Source organism: Phycodurus eques, chromosome 4, assembly GCF_024500275.1.
Source record: "Phycodurus eques isolate BA_2022a chromosome 4, UOR_Pequ_1.1, whole genome shotgun sequence".
In the NCBI taxonomy this organism is placed as follows: Eukaryota; Metazoa; Chordata; class Actinopteri; order Syngnathiformes; family Syngnathidae; genus Phycodurus; species Phycodurus eques.
The window spans coordinates 16469880-16481867 of NC_084528.1; the positions used below are offsets into that span (position 1 = coordinate 16469880).

The following is an 11988-nucleotide window of genomic DNA, read 5'->3' on the forward strand; positions in this document are numbered from 1 at the left end:
CAATTCTAAGAGACCACAGCGACAGCTTAAAAACTCCACTGTGACACAGTAAAACTGTTCCGGCATAAAAGGGAAACAGATCCTCCATTCTGCTTGACCTAACAGCCGAACAGGACAAAATAAAACCCCAAAAACCTGGTCAAAGAAAAAACAATTCAGCTCCCGATGGCAGAGTAACTAACTGTAAGTTTGTTAGTTATTTGTATCATGAGTTGACCCTTAAAAAAAATCTCAAGAACCCATGCATGAAAAGACAGGAAGTCTGCCATTTTGGTTTGAAGAGGCCATTTTAGGTCCATTTTGACAATTTCCAGGTTTCCTTCGAAAACCAACCTTTGTCCAATAGGCAGTGTATCTAATATAGCGCATATCATCAGTCATTACCCGAGCATCCCCGGCCATACAGTAGAAATTAGATGGGCTTCATGCATGAATTAGCGAGTTAAGTTGTGAAGCGATTCTGTGCTCGACTATTGGCACTCACAAATGATGATGGACTTTTGCAAGATCCTCACACTTTCCACTCTTTATCCAGCAAATCAACTTAAATCTTTCCACCTTTGCATTGTACTCTGTGTGCCCACTTTTCTGCGTCTTCGTACAAGTATTACCCTTGTTCGTTCTTCAGCCTTTGCAACCATTACACTCTTTATCCCATCTGCAAGACTGTGCAGCTCATCAAAACTAAAAGCCCTCGGCTCTCTTTTCCTCTGCTGCAAAGCTTCCATGTCATCAATAAAACATCATAGACAAGTTCAGTTGTTTTATCCTGACTGCCGTTTTTTTTTTTTTTCGTGTTATCAAGAGATTCACATCAATGTAGCATGACACTTTGGCTGAATTTGTTGAAAATGACCATGATCAGCAAAATGTGCTTCAATGAATGTGGAGATTTAGAGCGGTCTTTTGATGACTGACCACAAGCCCCACATTGAGATCTGGGAATACTGTGACATCGTTTACATGAACTGACAGGTTGCAAAGAGTTTAAAATGTAAGACTACAAGTAAAGAACCTTTAATTTATTACGATTTTGATGATTATATATTTTTTCTGAAAGCAAGGTTTTCAAAATCAAACAATCTTTGAGCCATTTGACTATGCAGCAGAGCACAATCCATTCATGGTTGCTCGTCAACCTCCATTTTGTCTGCTTTCCCATAGAAAATAATAAACAGAAATACTGGTACTCTGTCAGCTCAAACACTCATCACTATTATAAAACATTTATTAACTGTACAGGCCATGTTTAAGTAAATAAGAAGTTACCGCTGTAAAATGTAACAAAACACTTGAAAATTGATGTGGCAGCATTGGGTTCTTACGTAACTGTTACGAAAAAGTGAACTGAAGTCTTGTGATGTATGAATGCTGAGGTCTATCATGATATTTTGCAGAACAACTTTCATATTTTGTCGAGCTTGTGAACGACTGCCCATTGCTAGAGCTCTACAAGATTTCATATCCTTTTGAGGAATCCATTATTTTAATGTTCAAAAATGAAGTTTCACCCGGGCTTGTTTTAAATGTACCCTTATTGCTTAAAGTGAACATGGCAGCTCTATTGATTGAATCAAAGGCCTTCTGGATGTCAACAACAGATAGTACACTCCTTATTCATCCTATTAATTTCCTCTATGATGCAGTGAAGAGATACCAGTTGTATTTGCTGATTAAGCACTCCTGAAGCCATTTTGGTTGTGAGCAATTGGGGGTCCACTGCTGGCAAAAGGTTGTAAATTTGAGCAGAAATTGGCATGAGAGAGATTCCTCCATAATTTTGAGGGAGAGTCTAATTTCTTGGTGTGATACCAGATTGCTGCCACATTAATGGCAGCAATAAAATTTGAAAGAAAAAAAACAAACTCAAATGTCTTTTCTTTCCAGGTTTCGAGACACTTCAAGCTCTTCTGGCCTGGGTTGGGAGTCTCCATTCACAGCATCAGCCTGTGAGTGTACAGTTAAGCTTCAGTGTGATTATCTTGTGACCTCCTAACATGCTTCTTAATTGCGTTTAGCTACCGTTGGTAAGGGGGGAGGGGTGCACTAGATTCAACGTTTTTCCTCCCTTGCAATGTATTCTATTTGCTGCAGGGAACGTGTGGGTACCTGACCCAGTTGTGGTGCTCATTGACTCACTCACTGCAGCTCACTATTGTGTCTTATTCAAACAACCATCTCGCACAAAACTTGCCTTTTTTTGCAAGTGCTTGTATCTTGGTGAAAATTTACATTTGTACATATCTGGGTTCTTTAGACCTCTTGCTGTACTCATGATAGACATTCATACCACATTTAGTGTCACCAGTGGGGGTTTCTGGGACGTGCAATATGTGCGGCCACACGGGGCGGCATTTCCGGGGGCAGCAACACCCCCCAACAACAACAAAAAAAAGGTACCTGAAATGGTTTTCCATGGGCATCATGACATGTAAATCATTGGCGTCTGTATGGGGAGTTTGCACCGCCTCACCTGGACATTGTCAGGGATTTTCAAGGATTTTGCTTATAAATCATTAAATGGGAGGTTATCGATGGCAAGGAAGTATGACATCTTCTCTGAATGCCAAAGGGAGGGTCTCGCACAGGGTGCCATTCAGGCGAGGGTGGATATTTTTTTTTACAATTCAGGGTAATACTACCAAGACAATTTTTTTTTGTAAGTCACGTCTACAACGCTATCAAATGTAAATTTTAACCATTATCGTGCCTACATAGTTGGATGACTTTTCACTATGGGAAAGCCCTCAAAATGATTTATTTGGCCTAAACATGGCCGCCCTTATTCAGTAGCACCCCAGGGTCAGCAATAAACATGAAATACGGTGGCCATGTCCATCATAGCAGGACTTACCAAAAAGTCTCGTCTACCTGTCAGTTTTCAACAGCCCATTCAAATTTTGAGGGACTTGTACTCTGCCAAAATGAGAACCCGGTTGATTTTTAGCTGTAGTAGTAGACTATAGGTGGCCAAGCGAGCTGGAGGAAAAATGCATTTGGGATAAGCAGGAACCCGGTGTTATTGTCATGCAGGACTGTACCACACATAATTTCATACCGATCTTGAAAACAGGTACAGTATTTCAGGTACCGTATTTTCACGACCATAGGGTGCACCGCATTAAAAGGCGCAGTGTCAGTTACCGGGTCTATTTCTGTATTTAACACATACATAAGGCGCACCGTATTATTGGGCGCAGGCATGGTAAAACATACGCTAGCTTAAAACATACGGTAGCATGCATGCACGTGAAAACAATGTTTTTAAAAAGGCAGCGGGAGCAAAACTGAGTTCGGTTGTACTTTATTGAAGTATTTAACAACGCACTCACGTTATTTTTTTGATCAATCCTCATCCAACAAACACGCCGGGTTCCCTCTCGTCATTATCTGAGTCAGTCTCGTTGCCGGGGGGCTGTACAGCAATGATGCCGGCTTTCGCGAAAGCTCGGACAACAGTCAAAGCAGATACATTTAGCCCAAGCATCCACAATCAAAAACAAAAAAAACCAACATCCGGTCTCTTTACGTACACCTCACCCAGCCACTCTACAACATAAGGCGCGCTGCATTATAAGGCGCCCCGTCCATTTTGGAGAAAATGTAAGACTTTTAAGTGCGACTTATGGTCGTGAAAATACCGTATTTAAACGTTTGCCCCTTCAAGAACCCAATGAGTTCCTCAATGTCTTAAGTTTTCACACTTCTAGTCTCGTATTTTTCCCTTTGATATTCATTCAACCAGGTGACCTTGGACTTTTTCAATGGGCTTTTGTATGTATAGAGATATGCTATCTGTTATCGTTCACTGTTTCAATGGGTTACTGTTTGTGCGTGTGTCAAAGAGAAAGCAAAGCTGGACAGCAGCCGTGTTTCTGTGGGGGTTAAAACGGTGGACATTTCCTGTTGGCGCCTATCTGCAAGCACAATGAGACAGAGGTGAGGCTGTGTTGGGGAAATCTAATTAAGGACCACTGTTTTCAAAGCTTCCTGCTTCAAAACAGACATCAACGTCACGTCTCTCCTCTGTCGGCTCATTTAAAGAATAAACAGGATGTGGTTTCAAATGCACGTCTCTCAGATGTTGGGTTTTACTGTCTATTTTGATGTTGTCAAGACCACCATATGATGGGAAAACGACGACTACTGATTCCATAAAGGTGTCTTTGGGTGCTCGCACATAAAAGCACCTCACCTGAGGAAAAAAAACAAGCACAGAAGGTGTAAATTACGAGGTGTCAATTGTTTTTCGCACACTCGCAGGCACACCCCTGCGGCCGTCCATAAGATTAAACCTCAAACTGATAACATTTCGTGTTATAGTAACACTCCATTACGAACAAGGTGCTTTTCTGGGTTAAGAAGGTAACGGGGTCAGCGCGGGGAAGCGACCTCAGAGTGTGCGACAAATGATTGACACGTTGCAAGACACGACTTCTGTCTCTGATTGGTTGTTTTTTTTCCTCGGGCGAGGTGATTTCTTGTATATCAAATTAAAGGCCAGAGATGGCTGATTTAAAAAAAAAAAAAAAAAGAAATTCCCACAGATCATCTTTTCCATGTTCTACTGTAAAGTCATGATGATTATTTTAACAAATATGACCAAAAAGTGTTGTTGTTGTTTTAAATTGCAACCCTCCCCTTTAATGACTAGACTTCCAACTTTTGGCAAGCAAGAGCAAGAACACTAGTGATATTGAATCTTTTGTATCATTCACCAAACTGGAAAAGTCACGTTGGTGCACATATTTTTAGAGCTCTTATAATTGCAACTTTGAAGGCTTTCAGCACAAGCAGACGATAGCGTGGTTTCAACAACATAGTTTTCGAGTTGATGCCGTTTCTGTTTATTGCCTGCATGGGACATGTTTGATCAACCACTTTGGAGTGGGTAGACCAATTGTCTTGAAGAAAATGTTCTGTCCCTTCACAGGAATAATTCTCGTGAGGCCTGTTTTAGCAAGCTGCGGCTGAGGTTTGGTTCGCTCCATCAGATAGCGTTACACTCTGGCCTCAGGGCCCGGTAGATGCACATGGATGCGCTTGTGTGGTTTCCAGATAGAGAAATTGGTCCCCCTGTCTCTCTCTGTCTCCTTTTCTCTTCTCATTATTATCTCATATTTCTCATTTTCCGTTGTACAGATTTTGTTCAACCTCTGCCTCCCGCCCTTGTCGTTCGCAGCTGTCTGCCGCAGCTGAAGGGTCAACAGCCACCCATCTCCACGCGCACATCTCATGAATAGAAATGTCTCATACTGCCAGACAAAATGGACTGCAAAAGTGAAGTTCATTTCAATATTTTGATTGCCTTGTATTCAGATCTGACCTAGAGTATATGTTTCCCCCCCCCCCCCATCTTTGCAGTGGCAACTATGCAGGGTATCCATTTTGAATTAGATTTCCCATCATTATTTTCCTAAATATACTTAAGTTCACTGTTCAAGAGGTCTTTAATCAAATGACACACAGCTTAAAGTGGATATAAAGTCTACAAACCCCTGTTCAAATGCCAGGTTTTTGTGGTATAAAAATGAGAGCTATACAACTCAATTGAATCTTTAAAAAACAAAAATGAAATCAATTTAAATAAAATGTATGTCTTTTTAAAAAAATCTTTTTCGAGAGGGAAAGTTAAAGAAAACTGAAATACTGTGGTTGAACAAGTATATACACCTCTCTTACAAATGGAATGTGGCTAGCTTCAGAATTAACTAATCACATTCAAACTTGTTAAATGGGATTTAGCAACTGCCTGCCACAACTTAAAGTGCCTCCGATTAAGTTCAGATGTTCCAGTAGGCTTTTCCTGCCATGAGTTTTGCTTTCTAGCAGAAGCCTGAAAGTTTTGCGCTGACGCTGACTGTTATTTAGACTATATACATAATTCCTTGCCCCTTGTCTAAAACTCCATTTCCAACTGAAGAACAGCCCCAAAGCATGATTCTGCCACCACCATGCTTCACTGTGGGTATGGTGTTCTTTTGGTGATGAGCGGTATTGCTAGCACCATGCATACCTTTTAGAATGAGGACCAAAAGGTTCAGCTTTGGCTTCATTGGACTATCACGCATTTTCTGGCGTGTGTGGGAAATGATCTTCTCAAATTGTTATATTTTTGCATAGTTTCCCCCACTTTAATGTTTAAGATGATCAAATTTTTTTTATATCAGACAAAATAACCCAAGTTAACTTAAAATGCTGTTTTTAAATGGTGATTTCATTTATTAAGGGAAAAACAATTCAAAGTTACCTGGCCCTGTGTGAAAAGTAATGGCCCCCAAAACCTAATAACTTGTTGGGCCGTCCTCTGCAGCAACAGCATTTTCTATACCTGCCAATGAGTCTTTCACATATCTGTCGAGATATTTTGGCCCACTCATCCTTGCAGAATTGTTTGAATTATGCAAAAATTCAGGTTTTCTTTGTTCAGCCATCAGTCACAAACTGATGGCTGAACATTCTCCTTCAGGATTTTCTAGTTGATACCATTTCTGTTTCTGTTTCTAACATTCTCCTTCAGGATTTTCTGTTAAAGAGGAGAATTCATGGTTTATCAATTACAGCCAGTTGTCCAGGTCCTGAAGGAGAAAAGCAGCCCAGTACATCACACTGGCGCCACCATGTTTGACTGTTGGTGTGATGTTCTTTTTCTGAAATGCTGTGCTACATTTACACCAAATGTAACGAGACGCACACCTTCCAAAAACCTCAACGTTCGTCTTGTCAGTCCATATAATATTCTCCCAAAAATATTGTGAATCATTCAATGTTTTTTGAAAAAGTAAGACAAGCCTTTATGTTGTTTTTGGCCAGCCGTGGTTTTCGCCTTTGAACTCTGCCATTTTTGCCCAGTCTTTTTCTTATTGTCGCGTCATGAACCCTGACCTCAACTGAGGCAAGGGAAACCTGCAGCTCTTTAGAAGTTGAGTTTCTTTGTGGCCTCCTGGATGAGTCAATGCTGTTCTCTTGGGATAATCTTTGTATGCCTGCCACTCCTGTGAAGTCGCCACTGTTCCATGTTTTCTCCATGTGAGGATAATGGCTCTCCCTATGGTTTGCTGGAATCCTAAAGCTTTAGAAATGAAAAATGTTTTCTTGACTGTTCGGGTATTTCTTTGGATCGTGTCATTTTGTTGCAGCTTTTTTAGATCTTTTGTCCGATTTTGTCTGGACAGATTCTGTTTAAGTGATTTCTTGATTGAACAGGTTTGGAGGTAATCAAGCCTGGGTGTGATCAGTGAAAATTAACCAAATGTTGTGATTAAGCACAATTAGTTCATGATTTAACAAGGGAGGTAATTACTTTTTCACACAGGGCCAGGTAACTGAAAAGTTGTTTCCTTAATCTATGAAATCACCATTTAAAAACAGCATTTTCAGTTCCCTTCAGTTATATTTGTTTGATGATCTTGAGCATTAAAGTGGGGAAAAATCGAAGAATTTGAGAAGGGGGCCAATACCTTTTCACGGCACTGTACTGTATGTACCGTATATTGGCCACATTCAAGGTGGGAAAAGTGTTGAAATGATTTATCTTGAGCTCATTTTACTATATTGCAAAAAAAAAAAAACTGACAGTTGATCAGGGGTGTGAAGAGTTTTTCCATTCACTGTATGTTTCATTGTGTTGAGTGTGGAGTGTAAGGTAGATTTAGGTAGTTTGCATTAATACATGCTGCTAGCTTGGAGCTGCAATCATTCTAAAAATATCAAAATAGTTATTTTTGTGATATAATTTTAAGGCCTCATAGACCACTGCTTAATTTTGATATTGATCCAAAAAAGAGTTACCTTATACAAAGTGAAATTAAAGTCTTGCATTTCCCTTCCTTGAAGATGCAGATTCCGTATCTATAATAAATTTATGCTTTCACATTCCCATTAAATAGAATTAATGTATCTGCCTTTTTCCATGTCATCATCTTGAATATCACTGTAGCTACAATGCAGTCAGTGTCCCTTAACCTTGCTGTTCTCGCGCCCTAGAGCCTTGTGTGTTATCATGTGTGGCAGTCTCCACTTGTTTGTCGCACACTGTAAAATCTTACACAGTTAATCATCTCTGTCGCTGTCTGTCAACCTGACAGCCTGTCTGACTTTTTCCCAAAACAGTCAACCAATTTCGAGGTTGCACTATCAAGCGGGTAGGTCACATGGATGGATGTGTGTATGTGTTTTTGCGTCTTCCCTATTAAGAATTTAATTCACACTAGATCTTACATAATTTGTGCGAAATTCGAGTAAATAAAATAACTAGAATGTATGCAAACTTTGAAGGAAAAATCTAAAATTGTGCCAAATTTATAATATACCTGAGCATAACATTTTATTCTTACTACCTTGATAAGTGAAAGATGAATGGAAGGCTACATTTGAGTAAAATAACTAAAGTTATGAAAAATGGTTAATTCATACTAAATCCATGCATAAAACGATTTATACTAGATTTGGAGAGAAAAAAACAAAAATTGGAAAAAATAATTAGTCCTTTTAAAGTGAAAACAAATACAGAATGTTGTCTAAATTTGACACACTAGAGAACAGTGTTGTTAATGACCTGCCAAATTTGAACGACTTCAAAAAAAAAAAAAAAAAAAAAATCACCAAGTGTATAAAATGATGAGACTGAATTTGAGCAAAAATACTGTAAATTAAATTTGAAGAGGGCTACTATCCTTCGCTCCTGTACTCGCTGTGCATAGTTTTGGGAGACTGTTTTTGACGTGCTCTCAACAAACAATTGTCTATTCCGTTGTTCTCTTTTTGGGTGATGTTCCTATTTGATTGTTCAATCTGCAGAAAAAAACATAACTTGAATACATGAAAAACTTAAATTGTGATGCTTATAGATGCTGTAGCTTCACTGCCAGCCCTCCCAGTTAAAATGGATATTGCACTTCTATAGCCGCCAATGGAGGTGAAGAAGTTTTAACGTTGATTGCGAGTCATTTTCATTTCCTCTAAAAGATGACAGAGAAATTAAGCCTGACTATAAAGGGTAGACTTAAATAGATGACTTCCCTTCTTTCTCCTCCTCATTCTTCCCCACTTTGAGTCTCCCTCTCCTCACTTTGTTGCTTTCTAATTCTGCTTTCTGCTTTCTCCCCCTTTTAGCGCCCATCAACCATCAGCCATTTTGCTTTTCACCCGCCTCTCTGTCTCTCCTTGGCTGGTGGGCCAGCCAGGAGGCCGTGCACGATTCAGGCGCGTAATCTGTTCTTCCTCCCCTTTTTGGATTTCCATTTCAATCACACGTTCACAGCTGGAACCGAGGCTGCTGCGCATGCAGATGAGCACGGGCCACTTTTTTCTCCCCGAAAGCGACAGGCAGGAGAAGACCGGGAGGCTGGGGAGTGACAGATTATGCTGTGATGCAAAGCAACTGTTGCTAACGGGTGCAAATCGTTCGATTCCACTTCATTATCCTTCAGCCTCACACGGAGTCCACAGAGAACGACTGAAAATGTTGTTTTGGGTCAGCGCATTTGACACGAGAAGCAAATCAGACTGACAATATGAGGAAAAAGCAGTAGCTCAAACAAAAAAAAGTCTAGATAGCAAGAAGTAGCAATGGAATGCTGGAATGCTGAGGTTTTGTGGGACTCACTTTGATTTCCACTGTAAATGGCAGCTTTACAGATGTCATGTCCACCCTGCTGGAAGTGTGTGTTGCGGTAAAGACTGAATTCTTTCAAGCTGGCTGAAATGAGGTCTCACACGATGGTGGTTCCAACTTGGAAGTTCCACACAACTTTCCTTTAAACTGCAATGGAAACATGGGCTTTACAGATGCCATGTCTGCGCTGCACGGTGGCGGTTTAAACTCTGACTTTAATGTGACCTGCTCTTTAAACTCTACCGTAAGTTGACAACTTTACAGATGCCGCATCTTCACCAAAAACGGATAAATGATAGTGTCAAAGTGGCATCACCCAGAAAAAAATCGCTAGATTAGAAAATTCTGAAAATCGTAGTCAGTTTAATCGTACAAACTCTGAGCTATTTCCACGTTAGAGGGATGATTAGCGTATTTATCGAGACAATTAAACAGCCACAATTTTGCAAGTAACTGAAATCCATCAGAGGATAGAAAGCATCACTAATGACCTGAAGATTCCTTGTGCAATTTGGTTCCAAATCCTTGCCTTATGCTCCATGACTCAGGCGGAGCATAGGTGGTCTCTGTTCTTCTTTGGCTGCAGTCCAACACTTTCCCACATTTTCTCAAGTTCACTCTGATGACAAAGCTGGAGTTCTTCAGAGAGCGCGTGACTTTAGCGGCCTGACTCGTATTTGTGGTGTCAGAGTTCTGCGAAGCGGTCGCGACTGAGTCACGTTCTGCCAGTGAATACTAAGGATTGTTTTTCGGGGCTTCGGGAAGTTGTATACTCGAGCTTCAGCCCGCTGCCTCCATTATACGCAGCGTAGATACAAACACACTCACACTAATTGATGTTATTGTGGTGGGAGGCCCTTAATGCACTTCGCCATGCAGCCAGGCACTCATGTTGCAAGCGCATCCCATTTATGGCAAAAAAAAAAAAAAAGAAAAATCTGTTGCCAATTGATTATAATAACAGATATTGATTTAAATGGACGAGCGCAGCAGCAGAAGTAATTTGCTCACAGTGAAGCAATGAGGTGGGATCAAATGTGTTGGCCATTTAATCTGCTTATTAAATCTTTAATGCCATTGTCACCAGACACTCCGGGGGCTCCTTTTGTTTGGGGGTTTTCAACATTTTACAGTAATACAGAATGTGATTTACCAACAAGTACAGTAGCTGATACAAGATGTACCTCTAGAAGCGAAGTATGCTTTTATTCACATTTAATAGGCTCGCATAATAATTTATTAATGCTTAAATCACTCTGTTTACCAATATTTGGATTACAAACAAGTCTAATTTGGAGCCGCATCATCAAATTACATTACAGTGAACCACTGCATATTTGCATATCTCCCTAAAAAGAGCATTAAACGGCTCCAGCTCATTGAGAATGCTGCAGCTCGGGTTCTGACCAGAACAAAGAGGTCAGAGCATATTACTCCAATTCTAAAGTCTTTACACTGGCTTCCAGTCCGCTTTAGAATAGATTTTAAAGTTCTTCTACTGGTCTATAAATGACTAAACGGTTTAGATCCTGAATACATGAATGAAATGCTAATGGAATAGAAACCCAGTGGGGCTCTGAGATCAACAGACTCCGGTCAAATAGTGGAGCACGGAGTCCAGAGCAAACATGGTGAAGCAGCATTTAGCTATTTGTGCTGCACACAAATGGAATAAGTTGCCAACAGAAGTGACGTCGGCCTCAAGTGTGTATGTTTTTAAGTCCAAGTTAAAAACTCTTCTTTCCCCTCCCATGCTTATTAGAGCATTTCCACTTTTAAATTATATTTCTTGCACCGCACGCTGTTTTACTTGTATTTTCCCCCCTCTCTTTGTTTTAAATGTTTATAAGCTGTTTTTTTTCTTTGTTTTTAAATGATCTTAATCATGTAAAGCACATTGAGTCATCTTGTGTATAAAATGCGCTATATAAATAAATTTGCTTTGTGCAAGCTGCTTGATTGACTCTCCACAACGCATCTCTCATTTCATTTTTTTTTTTTATATCCTTACTCTATGTTTCTATCCTTTCTACCTCCAGCTCTGCCCCCTGCAAAGTCACAGAGGAGGGTATTGATGGCAGCACTTGAACGTGGCCGCATAAGCGTGTGTCACGCTTCCCTGGACTCCCTGCTGCACTGCCAATGTGGCTCTGATGCTGTAATTACCCTACCCCATTATGGCTCCAAAGACCATAGAGAAAGAGATGTGTGGGAGGAGAGGTGAAGGTCCAGCTTGTTGGCCAAGAGAGGCAAGCCAGGAGGACAACGTAACAGAATGAGGGCTAACTTCTGCAGATAACTTTATGGCCGAGTCAACGTGGGGCAGGTGGGGGGAGGGAGAAAGTAAAAGCAGAATAAGAATGAATAAACGC

At 40.5% G+C, this 11988-nt stretch overlaps 1 long non-coding RNA gene across 1 annotated transcript; it reads left to right on the forward strand.

Annotated features, from left to right (window-relative positions):
• Positions 1-1893: 1893 nt before the first annotated feature.
• On the forward strand, positions 1894-11575 carry LOC133402056 (uncharacterized). The gene is made up of 3 exons (XR_009768490.1): positions 1894-1949; positions 5183-5280; positions 9115-11575. It is a non-coding gene; the product is annotated as an uncharacterized LOC133402056 (long non-coding RNA).
• The last annotated feature ends 413 nt before the right edge of the window (positions 11576-11988 follow it).